This window comes from Neoarius graeffei, chromosome 19 (genome assembly GCF_027579695.1).
Source record: "Neoarius graeffei isolate fNeoGra1 chromosome 19, fNeoGra1.pri, whole genome shotgun sequence".
In the NCBI taxonomy this organism is placed as follows: Eukaryota; Metazoa; Chordata; class Actinopteri; order Siluriformes; family Ariidae; genus Neoarius; species Neoarius graeffei.
Window position 1 is genome coordinate 1,743,909 of NC_083587.1, and position 15,763 is coordinate 1,759,671.

At 40.8% G+C, this 15,763-nt stretch overlaps 1 pseudogene; it reads right to left on the reverse strand.

Moving 5' to 3' along the window:
* Positions 1-15,763, reverse strand: part of LOC132867727 (histone H2AX-like) — a 323,797-nt pseudogene that overhangs the window by 1,898 nt on the left and 306,136 nt on the right.

Below are 15,763 nucleotides of genomic sequence, written 5' to 3' on the forward strand. Positions count from 1 at the left end.
TGTAGTGTGCAGTTTTGGAAACGGAGCCGCTTTTGTGCTGTGGAAAGCACAGCTTTGGAGTGAGTGTGCGCGCGCCTCATGAATCATGTTGTGAAGCTATAACCTGAACACGAATCACTTTGCGCAGCTACAACCCTAAAAAATTATCACTTTGCACAGCTATAACCCTAAAAATTATCACTTTGGGCAGCTGTAAGGACATTAGACACTGGATGCTGGAAAATAACGAATTTACCGTCGGAATTTTTCTCGACTTATATAAAGCTTTTGACACTGTAGATCACAATATACTATTCAATAAACTAAACTCCTATGGTTTTAAAGGTTTTGCCTTCCAATGGTTAAAAGATTATCTGTCAGATAGAAAGCAATATGTTTTTAGTAAGTTTTGTCTCATCCCATAAAACTGTAACATGTGGAGTCCCTCAAGGATCCATACTTGGTCCTCTTTTGTTCTTGATTTATGTGAATGACCTCGCTTTGGTATCAGACAAACTCTTTACATTACTATTTGCAGACGATACTAATCTATTCATGTCTCATAAAAATTTTGATACACTTATAATAACGATAAATGATGAACTAGGCAGGCTAAATCACTGGTTCAAGGCAAATAAGTTGTCCATCAATATAGATAAAACAAATTTCATAATCTTTACAGGAAGAAATAAGAAATACAGTATAGAGAGATGAGATGAGTATAGAAATGGCTAAGATATTCATAGATGACAAACCCATTAAACAGGTAATTAATACACGTTTTCTTGGAGTCATAATAGATGAAAAACTCACATGGAAGTTTCATATTGATCATATTTGCAAACAGATTTACAAGAATATTGGAATCATAAGACAAGTTGCAAGTTGCCTTTCACGTAAAATATTTATGACTTTGTATTACAGCTTGATATACTCCTGTTTAACATATTGCAATATTATCTAGGCAAATACATATTATACTACTTCCATCAAACCACTGTACCAGTTACAAAAGCGCTTTGTGAGAATTGCATTAAATGTCTCTTTCTTAGCAAACTCAGCGACTCTATTTTACGATCTGAAAGTCTTGACAGTATATGACATAAACAAACTTCAAACAGCCATTTTCGTTCATAAAGTAATCCATAAAAGTTCTTATTTACCAGAGCATTACAAGGATTTATTCAAATTCAATTTAGATATCCATAGTCATAGTGCCAGACAGCAAAACAATTTAAGGCCAATAATGACAAAATCTAATCTAAGGCAATTCACAATAATGTTTAGAGGCCCCTCCATATGGAACAGTTTAAGTCAATCCCTAAGAAATTGTTTGTCCCGACCCACTTTCAAAAAATATATAAAAAATGACTTCATAGACAAGCCAACTACCACCTCCTGATTTGTTTGTTTTTCTTGTTTATGTTTACTTATATATGTAAAGATTTGGTATTTACTTTTTTTAACTTTTTCTACTGTCCTTATGATTTATTACTTATTAGTTTAAATTGTGTATTTGGTTTTCTTTAACTTCTGTTTAATTTGATGTGTTATTTGATTGTATTATCTCATAAGTTAGTTAGTTCGTTAGTTTTTCCTTATTTTCTTGTATTTCGATAATGATTTGCTTTTATCTTTTGTTTGATCTTATTTATTTATGTATGTATGTTATAATCACAGAAATTGTTATGACCATACAGTAATTAATCATAGTATAGGGGAAAACCCTTGAAAAACCTTGGAGGTTTCTGGTCTTCCCCTACATGTTCTTTTTTCTCTGTTTTAACAAAATGACTTGTTTCTTTTATGTGCAAATAAACAATAAACAATGCTTATTAATTTCCTTCTGCTTAACTCTGACAAGACTGAAGTACTTGTACCCGGACCACATGCAGCCAGAAGTAAGCTTTCTGATTCCACAGTAACTCTGGATGGCCTTTCTGTTTCTTCACGTACAGCAGTAAAAGACCTCGGAGTGATTATTGACCCCAGTCTTTCATTCAAAACACACTGATACCATTACCCGGATAGCTTTCTTTCATCTCAGAAATATTGCTAAGATAAGAAATTTAATGTCACTACATGACGCGGAAAAACTAGTTCATGCTTTCATTCCCTCCAGGTTGGATTATTGTAATGCCTTACTGTCTGGATGTTCCAATAAGTGCATAAACAAGCTCCAGTTAGTTCAAAATGCAGCAGCAAGAGTCCTTACTAGAGCTAGAAAATATGACCCCATCACCCCTGTCTTATCCACACTGCATTGGCTCCCAATCAAATTTCGTATCGATTATAAAATACTACTATTGACCTTTAAAACACTGAATGGTCTCACACCACAGTACCTGAGCGAATTTCTGCTCCTCTATGACCCGCCATGCCTACTTAGATCAAAAGGTGCAGGCTATCTGCTGGTACCTCGTATAGTGAAGGCTACATCAGGGGGCAGAGCCTTTTCTTACAAAGCCCCACAGTTATGAAACAGCCTTCCAAGTAATGTTCAGGAATCAGACAGTCTCAGCGTTTAAGTCTCAGCTGAAAATGTATCTGTTTAGTCAAGCCTTTTGTTAATGGTGTTTATGAGGTAAAGGGGTAGATCTGCAGGATCCTCAGACAGAGTGTTTTGGTAAAGTGGGATGTATGGATGCTGTCAGTCCCCACTCGTTTCCTCACTCGAGTTTGTTGATGGTGTAGTGGCTGCTGCTTTATGTCCCGGGGCTCCCTCATGCCTGTGTTACCTTCTGGCTCTCCCCTTTTAGTTATGCTCTCATAGTTAGTTGCCGGAGTCCCTACTTGTACTCAGTGCAATATGTATACTGTTCCTACTTATTCAGGTGACATTGGGCATACCTAACAACCTGTGTTCTCTCTCTCTCTCTCTCTCTCTCTCTTCCTCTCTCTCCCCCCCACCAAATCTGTTCCTCTGAGTTATATTTTGGTTCTGGGATGGAGATGCTGACCTCTTCTGTTCCTCGGACCTGCCTGATCCATCCTGGTGCCCTGTGTCTGGTTGGAGTCTCATCGCATCGCTCCTGTGGAGGACGGCCCCATGTGGACAGTTGGGGGTCGTGCCTGGAGGACACTCTGGACTCTTGCAGTGGTGCTTTTGTGGCTGGGGACTGCAGTTGACTTGCTGACTTTAGGACTATGGTTGTCGTGAACGGTTTTGTGCTCGGGTTTCCATCGGTGGGGGTTTTATAGCATCAACGAAGCTGACTTCATGTTAGTATTGTTAATGTTATAGTCATGTTGTCTGTTGTTGCCCGGATGGGGATGGGTTCCCTTTTGAGTCTCGTTCCTCTTGAGGTTTCTTCCTCATGTTGTCTGAGGGAGTTTTCCCTTGCCACTGTCGCCACAGACTTGCTCATTGGGGATAGATTAGGGATAAAATTAGCTCATGTTTCAAGTCGTTCAAATTCTGTAAAGCTACTTTGTGACAATGTTTATTGTTAAAAGCGCTATACAGATAAACTTGACTTGACCTGAACCAAGTCAAAAGCACAGCTAGTAGGGGCTTTTTGCGATGACAGTAAGACGCATGAGTGACGCACGGTCATTGTATGAGTGACGTGCCTCAGAAGTATTACACAGGTATTCCACACTTGCTATTTGTGTGGCCCGCAAGACAGAAGTGCATCTCACTTTCTACCCCATGTGTGGCATGCACGCAGCGCACGCTACCCGCACGCAGCGCACGCTACCCACACGCAGCGCACGCGACCCGCATGCAGTGCACATGACCCGCACGCAGCGCACGCGACCCGCACGCGACACAAGGGGCAAGACTCTGGGTATATATAATGGAGAAGAACCAAGGAACCGATCATGTAGCGCAGGGGTGGGGAACTTCTTTCCTATCAAGGGCCATTTTGAGCTTTATAACATTCTGTGGGGGCCAAACTACATTTTCTAACCCATAACCTCTGCTGAAAATTAAGATGCAGCCCATTTATTTTAGCTTTCTTTCATGCTATTCAAATAAAGCAACTTTATTGGTGTTACTTTCTATTTTATCCCTTTTTAATCTTCCCATTTTCTTTTTAAATTGTATCCACCCCTTATTGTTTTAATGCTCTGTTTTTGGTCTTGTGTTTTTATTGATTTTATATGTACTGATGTAAAGCACTTTGAGCATTTTATGTAATGAAGATGCTACAATATAATAATATTTTACCAATTGTTATTATTATATCTGGCCGACCTAATGTGAAGGCTGGAACTGCTTCTCTTTAGTGAGGCGTCTGATGTCAGATGGTACAGATGACAATGCTACTCGCAGCTGGTTTTCCAGGTTTGGGTCAGTCAGTCTTGAGTGGAACTGATTCTTTGCAAGGGTCAGTTTTGAGAAGAACTGCTCACAGCAGTCGGTTGTCCCAAATAGTGATGCAAACGTCAGTGCATGTCTCCTCAGAGTGGGAAAATCCTCAGGATGCACATACAGTTTGTAGAACTCAAGCAGAGGAAGGTTGTTGTACCTAGCTTTGAGCTCATTGTTGCTTTGCAGCTCAATTATTCGTGCTGTAGGTTGTCAGGCAGGGCGGCACGGTGGTGTAGTGGTTAGCGCTGTCGCCTCACAGCAAGAAGGTCCTGGGTTCGAGCCCCGGGGCCGGCGAGGGCCTTTCTGTGTGGAGTTTGCATGTTCTCCCCGTGTCCGCGTGGGTTTCCTCCGGGTGCTCCGGTTTCCCCCACAGTCCAAAGACATGCAGGTTAGGTTAACTGGTGACTCTAAATTGACCGTAGGTGTGAATGTGAGTGTGAATGGTTGTCTGTGTCTATGTGTCAGCCCTGTGATGACCTGGCGACTTGTCCAGGGTGTACCCCGCCTTTCGCCCGTAGTCAGCTGGGATAGGCTCCAGCTTGCCTGCAACCCTGTAGAAGGATAAAGCGGCTAGAGATAATGAGATGAGATGAGATGAGATGAGGTTGTCAGGCACATCAGCTGATTCCACATTGAATGGTGTTGCAAATATGTTCAGGTCCTTCTTGTAACTTCTCATCAGCTGGAACCTCTCTCCAAAGGCCTGGAGTAGTTTTGCACACTCCCCAGCACATTCAGATGTCACAGCAGGCTTTTGTTCTTGCAAAGTAGGAAAGTGCACAGTGTTTCCCCTTTCCAGTTGCACTTTCCACAGCTTCAGTTTAGCTTCAAATGATTTCACATTTGAAAACAGTGAGCTGAAAAGCTGGTTGGGACCTTGGAGCTTAAAGGAGATACGCAGAGCCTTTATTTTTAAATGCATTTCTGAGTGGATAGTATCTCCATCCTTGACTCTTGTATGTTGCATATATATATATATATATATATATATATATATATTTTTTTTTTTTTTTTTTTTTGAGAGTGAAAATCGACTGCAAAGTTGTCATTGGAGCTGCCCCGCTGAGCCAGCCAGCCCTGAGTGCATCACAGCAGGAACCGGTTTTCGGGCCAAGGCCTTTTACAGCTATAGACCAAAGTCATATAAATAAAAATTTATGATGAAAGTAAGAAATACCATTACCGACTTGCTCAACTAAGACTGATTTGACTTCATTGATTGTGGGTTGACTCTCATTAAAACAGGATAGGTGTTATAACTTATGCAACGTACATGTACATGCATGCATTTTCACTGATAAAATGTAAAAGGCCAATTAAAGAATCAGAGAAATTGAGACAATCACATTCTGAAGCAAATTAATAATTTTATATCGGTAATTTAAACACACAATACAAGCTACATGTATTAATCTAAATGCAGGTAAACAACGTGGGGTTTTTTTTGTTTTTTTATCCAAATGAGTCGTAGCTTACCCGTCTGTGTTCTCGCTTCTTGAAGGCTGATCTTATGGCTGATTGTTTTTGAAACAATCTGACTTTCAGTTGTTTGTTCAGTTCTCTGTTCATTCACTTCTTCCATGTAAGGATGAGATGGCAGCAATATCCAGTTTAGAAATCAGACGGCTGCTCCACTCTTTCACTTTTCTTCATACTGAGTACTCCGCCATTACTGCTCGGCTCAGGCAATTACTTAAACCTGGGACAGAGTGTGACGTCAGCGGTTTTAGCAACAACCACGGGGAGGTCACTGCCCGAGCGATATGTCCTGTCCCATCCTGGGTTTTAGCAACAACCCTCGGCTCACTCCGGGAGGACTGGTACAACTAAACTCACGTTCCTTTTAATAAATAAATAAATAAATAAATAAATAAAATACTTTCCTTTTCTCATAGTTTTCTGTAATTGTTGGGACTGCACCCTCTTTCAATACGGGCTTATAGCCAATGCTCCTCAACAGATCAGAGGTCTCATACGAGTCTTCAGTAAAATGTGCAGAGCAGAGGAGAGACCACTTCGTAGCCACCCAATGTGCCCATGAACTTCTCGCAAAACGCGTCCAAATCTTTGCAGTTTGAACCTTCTTGGGCCATGAATGCAACGTAAATCCATCTTCTGTCATGTTGCTGCACTGGCCAAAAACACATCTACGTGGCATGGCGATAAATTAGCTCAAAATGGATGATCGGAGTTGCAGTCAGCTCTGTGTTTCAGTATAGCGGAAATGGTGATGAGACCAATAGACTTCCTGTTGTGACGTTACGAACGTCAAGGTCATTCACTCAGACCGCTACCAATATAAATCACTTTAATCATAAAAATTACTATATTAGATTTATTGTTAACACTTAAAACTATTCCTGTGCCATTCTTGAGGTCTCAAGGCATTTATTAATGAAAGTGAGGCCATGGCTCTGCGTATATGCTTTAACATTCAGTTCTGAGAGGTATTTGGTAATGTCCACCATGAAGGCCAAATCACACAGGCACTTGCTATCACTGAGTTCAGCGACTGGTTTGCCCTTCATCTCCATGAACTGCTTTACTTCTACCATCAAGTTGTAGAAGTGTGCAAGCATATCTGCACGACTCAGCCACTGCACCTCACAATGGTAAACCAGGTCTCCATACTCTGACTCAAGCTCACTCAGTAGCTCTTTAAACTGGATACTGTTAAGTCCTCTGCTTTTAATGAAGTTGATGGTGAAAACAACAGTAATCACATTATTGAGCTTCAGGGAATGTGCATACAGGCTCTCTTGGTGTATGATACAGTGGCACACAACCAACTCATTTGGATCCAGACTGAGATGACTCATTTATTTTTTAAACAATGCAGTCAATCCTTTCTGCGCACCAACCATGGCTGGGGCTCCGTCTGTAGCCAGTCCACTTAGCTTGTCAAACTGTAGGTCAAATTGTTCATAGCCAAAAGAACTTACTCAAACAAATCCTCACCTTTGGTAGTGCCATGCATGGCTTGCAAAGACATCATTTCCTCCCGTGTATCAAACTCAGCTGTAATCCCACACACAAAAATGGCGAGTTGGGTGGTATTTGTGATGTCTGTTGTCTCGTCGCAGGCAAATGAGAAAAACTGAAAATCCCTCGTGGTATCCTTCAGTGTTTTCTCAATGTCTTGTGCCATGTCAGTAATCCAGTCGGAGACGGTTCTTCGAGACAAACTGACACTTTGGAAAAGTGTCACTTTGTCCGGTGCGAGCAGTTCCGCGGCAGCAACAAGGCACTCCTTCACAAACTCCCCTTCTGAATGTGGTTTCAGTTTCTTAGCGATTAGCTCACTTACCACAAAACTAGCCTGTGTAACATTTTCTTGGTTACCTTGAGGTCTTGTGAATGTTGCTTGTTGGGCACCCAAACTCCGCCGAAGAGCATTAATTTTATCCACACGCACTTGTCCTTTCAGCTCGTCCAGCTTGGCGTGTTTGGTGGTGTAATGATGCTCCAGATTAGCCTTTTTCATCACTGCAAGTGCTTCCCCACAAACTAAGCAAACTGACTTGCCTTTTACTTCCACGAAAAAATAATATTTTGTCCATTTTTCCTGAAAAGCACGACATTCTGCATCTACCTTTCTCTTCTTCATACTCGCCATGGTGCGTTTTGGTGAAATTGTTAAACAGTCTGTCTACGCCTGCTAAATGACGTGACCGTGCATGATCACGAACTGTTCATGTGGGGTTCAGGACCCTGTCCTTGGCCTGGAAAGACAACCACTTGCCTATTTTATTAATTGCAGTCTTATTTTTTTCTGATTTTATATATATATATATATATATATATATATATATATATATATATATATATATATATATATATATATATATTTTTTTTTTTTTTTTTTGTGTGTGTGTGTGTGAGCCTGTAAGTAATTATGAAATCATCTTGCGGACCAGATCAAACGGTCTCGTGGGCCGTATACGGCCCAGAGGCCGGACGTTCCTCACCCCTGATGTAGCGCGTAGCATTGTAGAAAGGAAGAAGACCACCTCATTTGCTGTTTTTATTTGAGTATATGTTAATTTACCATACAAACCTCAAATAATAAAACATGAGTATAAGGGAATAACACATTTTATTACATTGTAAAAAATCCCAACTAACGCTACGTTCACACTGCAAGGCTTAATGCTCAATTCCGATTTTTTTGTGAAATCCGATTTTTTTGTGAGGTCGTTCACATTAACAAATATATGCGACTTGTATGTGATCCTCAGTATGAATGAAAAGCGACCTAAAAGTGTTCCGCATGCGCATTGCAGGATACGACGACGTCACACGCAGTGAGCATGGCCAGTGTTTACGGAAGTAAAACCGCCCGGTTGCGGTATGACCCATCCAATCTAGCTTGAATAGCTGTATCCCCCCAAATGGAAATCAGCTCCCCAACCTCTGCGTCCTTCCATTGAGAAGATTCAGAACCTTCACAGCCCGAAGCGTCCCTCGCATTGATGTCATGCGCAGGGGCGCAGATACGTTTTTTGAACTGGGGGGGACAGAGCTGCCAGCAAACCAACCCCAACCCCGATATGCCTGTCAAACTTGTTGTGGGTTACCATAGCAACCAAGCTCGAGCTCGCAACCTGTGCAGTCTGCGCAGCTCAACCAACCGAATATCAGTCTTTGTTTTATGTGAGTTGTTGCAACTATGTATACACTGCTGTGCACCTCAATAAACTGAATGGTAATTAGTCTTTTGATTTTTCCGTGAGGTTTGCCTTATGCAAAGAAAGACAGCATAGACGTTTTTTCCTCCCTATAAGTGGGGGGGGACTGAATGAGGTGAATTTAAATCTGGGTGGGATGAGTCCCACCCTCTATCTGCGCCCGTGATTATGCGCCATGTTGTTGTAACTTTTTTTGAGAGACCCGCCGCCTACTTCAGCGCAGAATAGTGACATTTGTGGCTTGTTGATGACATGTAAGTCGGATGAATGCGACCTGGCGGTTCAGACTGAAGTCGCATATGAAAAGAGCAGATAGGAATCGGAATTAGGACCACATATCCAAACGGCCTGGGTTGGATTTGAAAAAATCGGATCTGTGTCATTCATATTGTCAATAAAAAATCGGATACAGGTCACATATGGGCGAAAAGATCGGATTTGAGTCACTTCAGCCTGCAGTGTGAACGTAGCCTAAATAGACCAAATAAATAGCCCAACAGTTTGAGCACTGAAACACACTTTGACTCCGAGCTGCTGTCCTGCTCCAGCTCCTGCTGAGTGGTGGGACGGGGTGTCGGGATGTCCTTGTCCTCATCACTGAGCATGGCACAATGGCCTGACAGCGATGATGGGATTGCAGTGTCCTCACTTCTGGGCGTCGTTAGCAGAAGCAAACATGAAAATCAGCATATATAATATTAATTACATAAGCATATAGATACTGAAATGAATTTGAAAACATGTGTATTTATCTGTGAAAATCCCTCTGGCGGGATGCTGTGCCTTCTGCCAGCTTGAAGGCAAACTTCTCCCTGTCCGTGCAGGGCTTGCCGGTGCTGCTACCATCATCATCAAATTCTTCCTCCTCCTCCCCCTCTGATGTTTCAGGCTGGGTTATTTCACTTTTGCTCGCTGCTTCTTGGGTCCCATTTTCTAAACGTTAAACTGAATTTAAAAAAATATATATTCCCACAAATTATTCAATGATCTTCAGTCGAAAGACAGATACAGAATGCTGCAGACACACTGGTTTTATACCCACTCCTGGCTTGTATCACATGCAAGTTATGAGTGATTGTAACATGCTAATCACATGCATCACACACGCTTCACAAGTGCGGCCCGAACTCGTAGCGCAGGAAACTGGTAAAATGCAAGTCTCACACACTCCACACTCACTGAACACACACTGATCATGTGCGTCAGATATACGCTTTCCACGGGATAACGGCACAATTTTTCCCACGCCTTGAGAAAGTCAGGTGAGCAACCTGTACTTGACAAGTACTTTGCCCGAACTCCTCCCCCAAACTTTCCCCCAGGTTCACCGCGACCCTGTGGCACGGCTGTGAGCTACCAAACCCTGTGACCCATGCATGTTCAAAATATTTACGGCGGGTTGTGAGTGAAGCTTAAACATACATGTCAACCTTTGGTCAATCAAACCTGTATAACCAACCTCCAAAATCCTTATTTCCCTTATAAAATCCTTATAAGATGCAAATTAAAATAATTTACCTAAAATTTGAATGATAATTAACAATGATATATCCCAGTTACTTTTTATTCAATATTAATAACACTAAACCTTCAGAATGAATACAAAGCTCCAATGTTTGACAAAAATACAAAGTGTCACTCTAATATTCTGAATTGTACTCCATGACAGCTTTTTTAGCACTCTGCACCAATACCTCACTAGGCTGCATGTCACAGCAAGTGTCTGTGTTGATCTTACACTGCAGTAGGCCAGGTCAGTGTGTCTGCATTCAGGTTCTTTCTGCTCTCTGTGTGTATCTTCCTGACTTGAGAGAAAACTCTCTCACAGTCAGCATTACTGTGGGGTAAACAGAGCACTGCCTAACTTGAACTAAAACGCCCACTACCTTGTGTTTTCTGTCTTTTCCAGTTGTTGGCATATCAGTTTTTGAGTGCGCAAATACTGTCATCAGTGGCTGAGTTTGCCTTTGGCTTGCATTCTGCTGATGTAGTTTCGATTTGAAATGTTCTTTCACATCATACACTCCCGATCAGGGGCGGTTCTAGGTGCAGGGCCACAGGGGCCATGGCCCCGCCTCTAATTTGATTGGCCCCTGAAGTGCCCCTGTTCTGTCAATCAACTGGCGAGAAGAACAACCGGAGAATTCAATAATCACTGGTGCAGTTCCACCCCCAAACTGTTGGTGGCAGTGCGCTTGTTAGCGATGTTAAGTTGTAATTTGTTTGGTAAGATAGCAATAGCTTTGACCTGTTTATTCAAAGCTCAAGATTTTGTGTTAATCTTAACTATTGTGTTTGGCAGATATAGACACAGAGAGAGCATGAAAAGAAAGACGCAGGGAATTCAGCAGTTTCTTATCAAAAGAAAAACTGACAGTGAGGGTTTAAACGAGGGCAGCACAAGTACGCAGGCACCAGTGCCACAGGATGGTCAACAACTGCAGTACCGGTCTGCTAGCCCAAGCCCCTCTTCACCAGGTCAGAGAAAACATGATGTAGTAGGCAAAACCAGATGACTACAAATAATACAATGTATTGTACCGGTATTTCTGGAAATGGTATTAATTGAGATTGCATAGAGGAGAAATGCGCAGTTTAAGGGTCTACTTTAGTTCTAGACTTGTATGTAGTTCAACTTTAGCTGTAATAGTAACCCTCTAGGTAATGATGCCATGTTGTATGGGTGTAATGTACTTAATTGCATTTTATTTATTAAAATAACTAAATTGGTAGTTGTCAGATGGCATTTTGAATAGAAATATGGGTTATTTATTTTGTGACATATTTCTGTATTAGCTCTATCGGATGGTGCAGGTTCAAATGATGAAAGGATTTGGATGAATTTGTCAGGCATTTTAGCTCAAAGCATGGCAATCGGAGAATTCTTCTTTTCTGAAGTGTGTGTGTGTGAGAGAGAGAATGAGAGTGTGTGTGTGTGTGTGTGTGTGTGTGTGTGTGTGTGTGTGTGTGTGTGTGTGAGAGAGAATGAGATGTTGTTGCACCTACAGTTAAAAGCTGTTGCTCCTCTGTTATCCTATGTGCTCCTATCCTATATGTTGTTGATTATGTTTTATGTGCCTTTTATGTACACAGAATGAATAAAAAAAGAATTATTACAAATGTTACTGATTCATAATGTTTTATTTAAGTTTGAAAAAGGGTACTGAATTATTAATTTGTGTGCTTGGATAGTAGCGTAGAAGTAGATGTTCTTTATTGTCAGTATACAAGTACAGTGAGATGCCGTTTGGAAGAGCCCACAGATGCCAAGAAGCAGTATACTGTAGAAGAGTAAGTTTTAAAAATAAGCAATATAGGTATGATGTATAACAGTATGCAATCCACTAAACAAAATGTACAAATCAGGTTGGTAGCCTATTTACAATATGGCTATGATGGGTAAATAAATTTAGTAAGACTATGATGGGTAATAAATGGGTGCAAGAATGAGTCACATGACAGCCTTGTGGCACAGAGTCCACAGTAATTTCACACTCCAATTCCACAGACCAGAGTCCTGTTGCATAGTCCAGAAGATGCTCAATGGCAGGGAACCAAGTATTCAGGGACGTGACCTAGTGTATAAGTTGATAGACACTCCAGCCATAGATATAGAACACGCCTCCGTTCTGAAGTGTTCACTGCAGAGCATGGATGACGGAGTAGCAGAAAACCCTTCCCGTCGCACAGCTGTCTCCCACTGCTTTTTCATGGCTTTATTTTTGGGAAACCTACACAGTATGTGAAAAGTTAGCTAAGCAACTAACAACAATCAGCGTAGTTACGAAGGAAATACTTCGTTGTTTGGAGACAGGTTTCACTGAGCGGCTATTATGCGCGAGACTTCATATTAGCCACAAAGTCAGAAAAATATGTTTGTAAAATTATGCTATAATGACCAAATACAATGAAAAGTATTTTTCCAGTCTCACCTGTGAAAGATAATCCCATGTGATCTCGTTTGGATGGTAAACCTGTTGGTACAGTTAAACGCAGCACATGAATGAGGCATCTTTATTCTCGGCTACTGTCTAGATGCTATACAAGAGACGGTTGAAGAATCTCCACTTTGCCACATCCAATATGGCGGTGAGGATGACGTATGATTCTATGCAGAAGGCGGGGTCTATGTTTATATGTCTATGACGGTTGGCGGGATTCTCACAATGCGGTGTGTGCATGATCAAAAGTGGAACGAAGTCTCACTACCACAAGATAACGCGCGATTTCATAAGACTCTTTACTGGCTGGCTGTGGTGTACAGTACATTTGTAAATGTTATGCACTCTTTTATCATCGTGGGAATTGATTATAGCTCTAAATAAATATTGAAGTTTTTTTAAAGAATCCGTATAACTTTATTTGTACGCCCATATACTACGTTTATTGAATCAAATCCGTATAAAATACAGACATTCCGTATAGGTTGACATGTATGCTTAAAACAGGGTGCCCACTCACACCTGATTGTCATCCCATTGATTTTAAACACTTGACTCTAATTTCACCAAATTAACTTCTAACCCAAGAAGGTCACATATGTTGCCACTCACAGATATATAATACTGGATCATTTTCCTCAATAAATAAATGACCAAGTATATTATTTTTGACTAACTGCTTAATTGGATTCTCTTTATCTAATTTTAGGACTTGTGTTAAAATCTGATGATGTTTTAGGTCATATTTATGAAGAAATATAGAAAATTCGAAAGGGTTCATAAACTTGAAAGCACCACTGCATAACCATAACATGCACAAAGTAATCATGTTAGATTTTTAGCTTAACAGAGTGATAAATATGAGAGTTACAGCTGCACAAAGTGAATCATGTTAGATTTATAGCTGCATAAAGTGATTCATGTTCGCTTTATAGCTGCACAAAGTGATTTATGTTAGCTTTAAAGCTGCACAAAGTGATTCATGTTAGCTTCATAGCTGCACAAAGTGATTCATGTTAGCTTTATAGCTGGACAAAGTGATTCATGTTAGCTTCATGGCTGCACAAAGTGATTCATGTTAGCTTTATAGCTGCACAAAGTGAGTCATGTTAGCTTCATGGCTGCACAAAGTGATTCATGTTAGCTTCATATCTGCACAAAGTGATTCATGTTAGCTTCATATCTGCACAAAGTGAGTCATGTTAGCTTCATATCTGCACAAAGTGATTCATGTTAGCTTCATAGCTGCACAAAGTGATTCATGTTAGCTTTATAGCTGCACAAAGTGATTCATGTTTGCTTCAAAGCTGCATAAAGTGATTCATGTTAGCTTTATATCTGCACAAAGTGATTCATGTTAGCTTGAAAGCTGCACAAAGTGATTCATGTTAGCTTCATAGCTGCACAAAGTGATTCATGTTACAGTAGCAGCCATTGAATTCTTCCTGTTCCAGCCGCACGCCATGCAACTGCCATGCGACTGCCGTGCAGTTCCCAGCTGAACGCCAGGCGGCTGCCATGCATGGCTCAGACCCCCTCCCTCTCCTATTTTAATTCTAAACACGCCCATTCATTCGATTCCACGGTGTCGCCATTAGATGGCGCTTCTCTCATTAAAAAAAAAAAAATTACTTGAAATGTTGTGTGAAGCTGTTGTACTGCACTTCATTCTGTTTTTTTATGATCTTATGGAGTAAAAACATTGAGATGATGAACCATCTGAAAGTCTTTTTTTTTTTTTTGGGGGGGGGGGGGGGGGTACATCTTACCTTCTCCGAATAAGTAATGGTTACTAAGTGATATTAATTACCTTTGATTAGTAATTATCAGGTATTACCTACTAGCAAACAAGAGATAATTTTACCCAATTTCAGTGAGAAAATAGCTGTTGAATAGATACATAAATGTGAGGTAAATTTTACCCAATTTATTTAAGTATTTCAAAGCTTTTTATTTCAGTTATTTTATACTCAATATATGGAATGAAATCTACCCCAAACAAGTCAATGCAAATTGTTACCTCAGATTTATTGGGTAAATTCTATACCGTAGGTTACTTTTTTCAGTGTGCACTGTAAGAAGTGATTTTGGAGAGTGGTAAATATAATCTAAGCAAACCAGATAAAATGTACTTGATTATTGCAGTCAGCCAAGGAATATTTAGGAATTATTGCAGTCAGCCAGGGAACTCTCAGACTGCCATCTTCCTCTCTCCGGCTGTTACGGTAGTTTAGTGAGCTACGGTATACCGTAAAACAGGTTCATTACTTGAAATGTTGTGTGAAGCTGTTGTACTGCACTTTATTTTGTGTTTTTTGATCATTTGGTGCATCATTGCTGCATATAAACAAGGCGGTTCAGTTATTTGTTGTATAAATGCACCTGTACTGCAGATTTGGTCAGTCCAGAAACAACATTTGAAGCTGTTAGTTAGTGAGTTATAAAACAGGTTCATTACTTGAAATGTTGTGTGAAGCTGTTGTACTGCACTTAATTCTGTGGTTTTTTTTTTTGATGATTTTATGGATTAAAAACATTGAGATTGTTCAGAATTGCGGTGCCAGGTCTTAATTATTTTGACCTTTAGAAGTAGTGAACAGGCACCCTTGTCAGACATAGTGGCTCCCAACTCGTTAGTTGTCAGGGCATGTTACAACATGCCAACTTCAGACACCCTGGCGCCACTGTCCATCACACGCCAACTTCAGACACCCTGGCGCCACTGTCCATCACACTGTGCTGCGTGGACTATATAAGATGCGCACAAACATCGAGGAAAACACAGCACACATCAGACGGGGACTCCATGCAACACCTGCTTCTCATCAGTGAATATT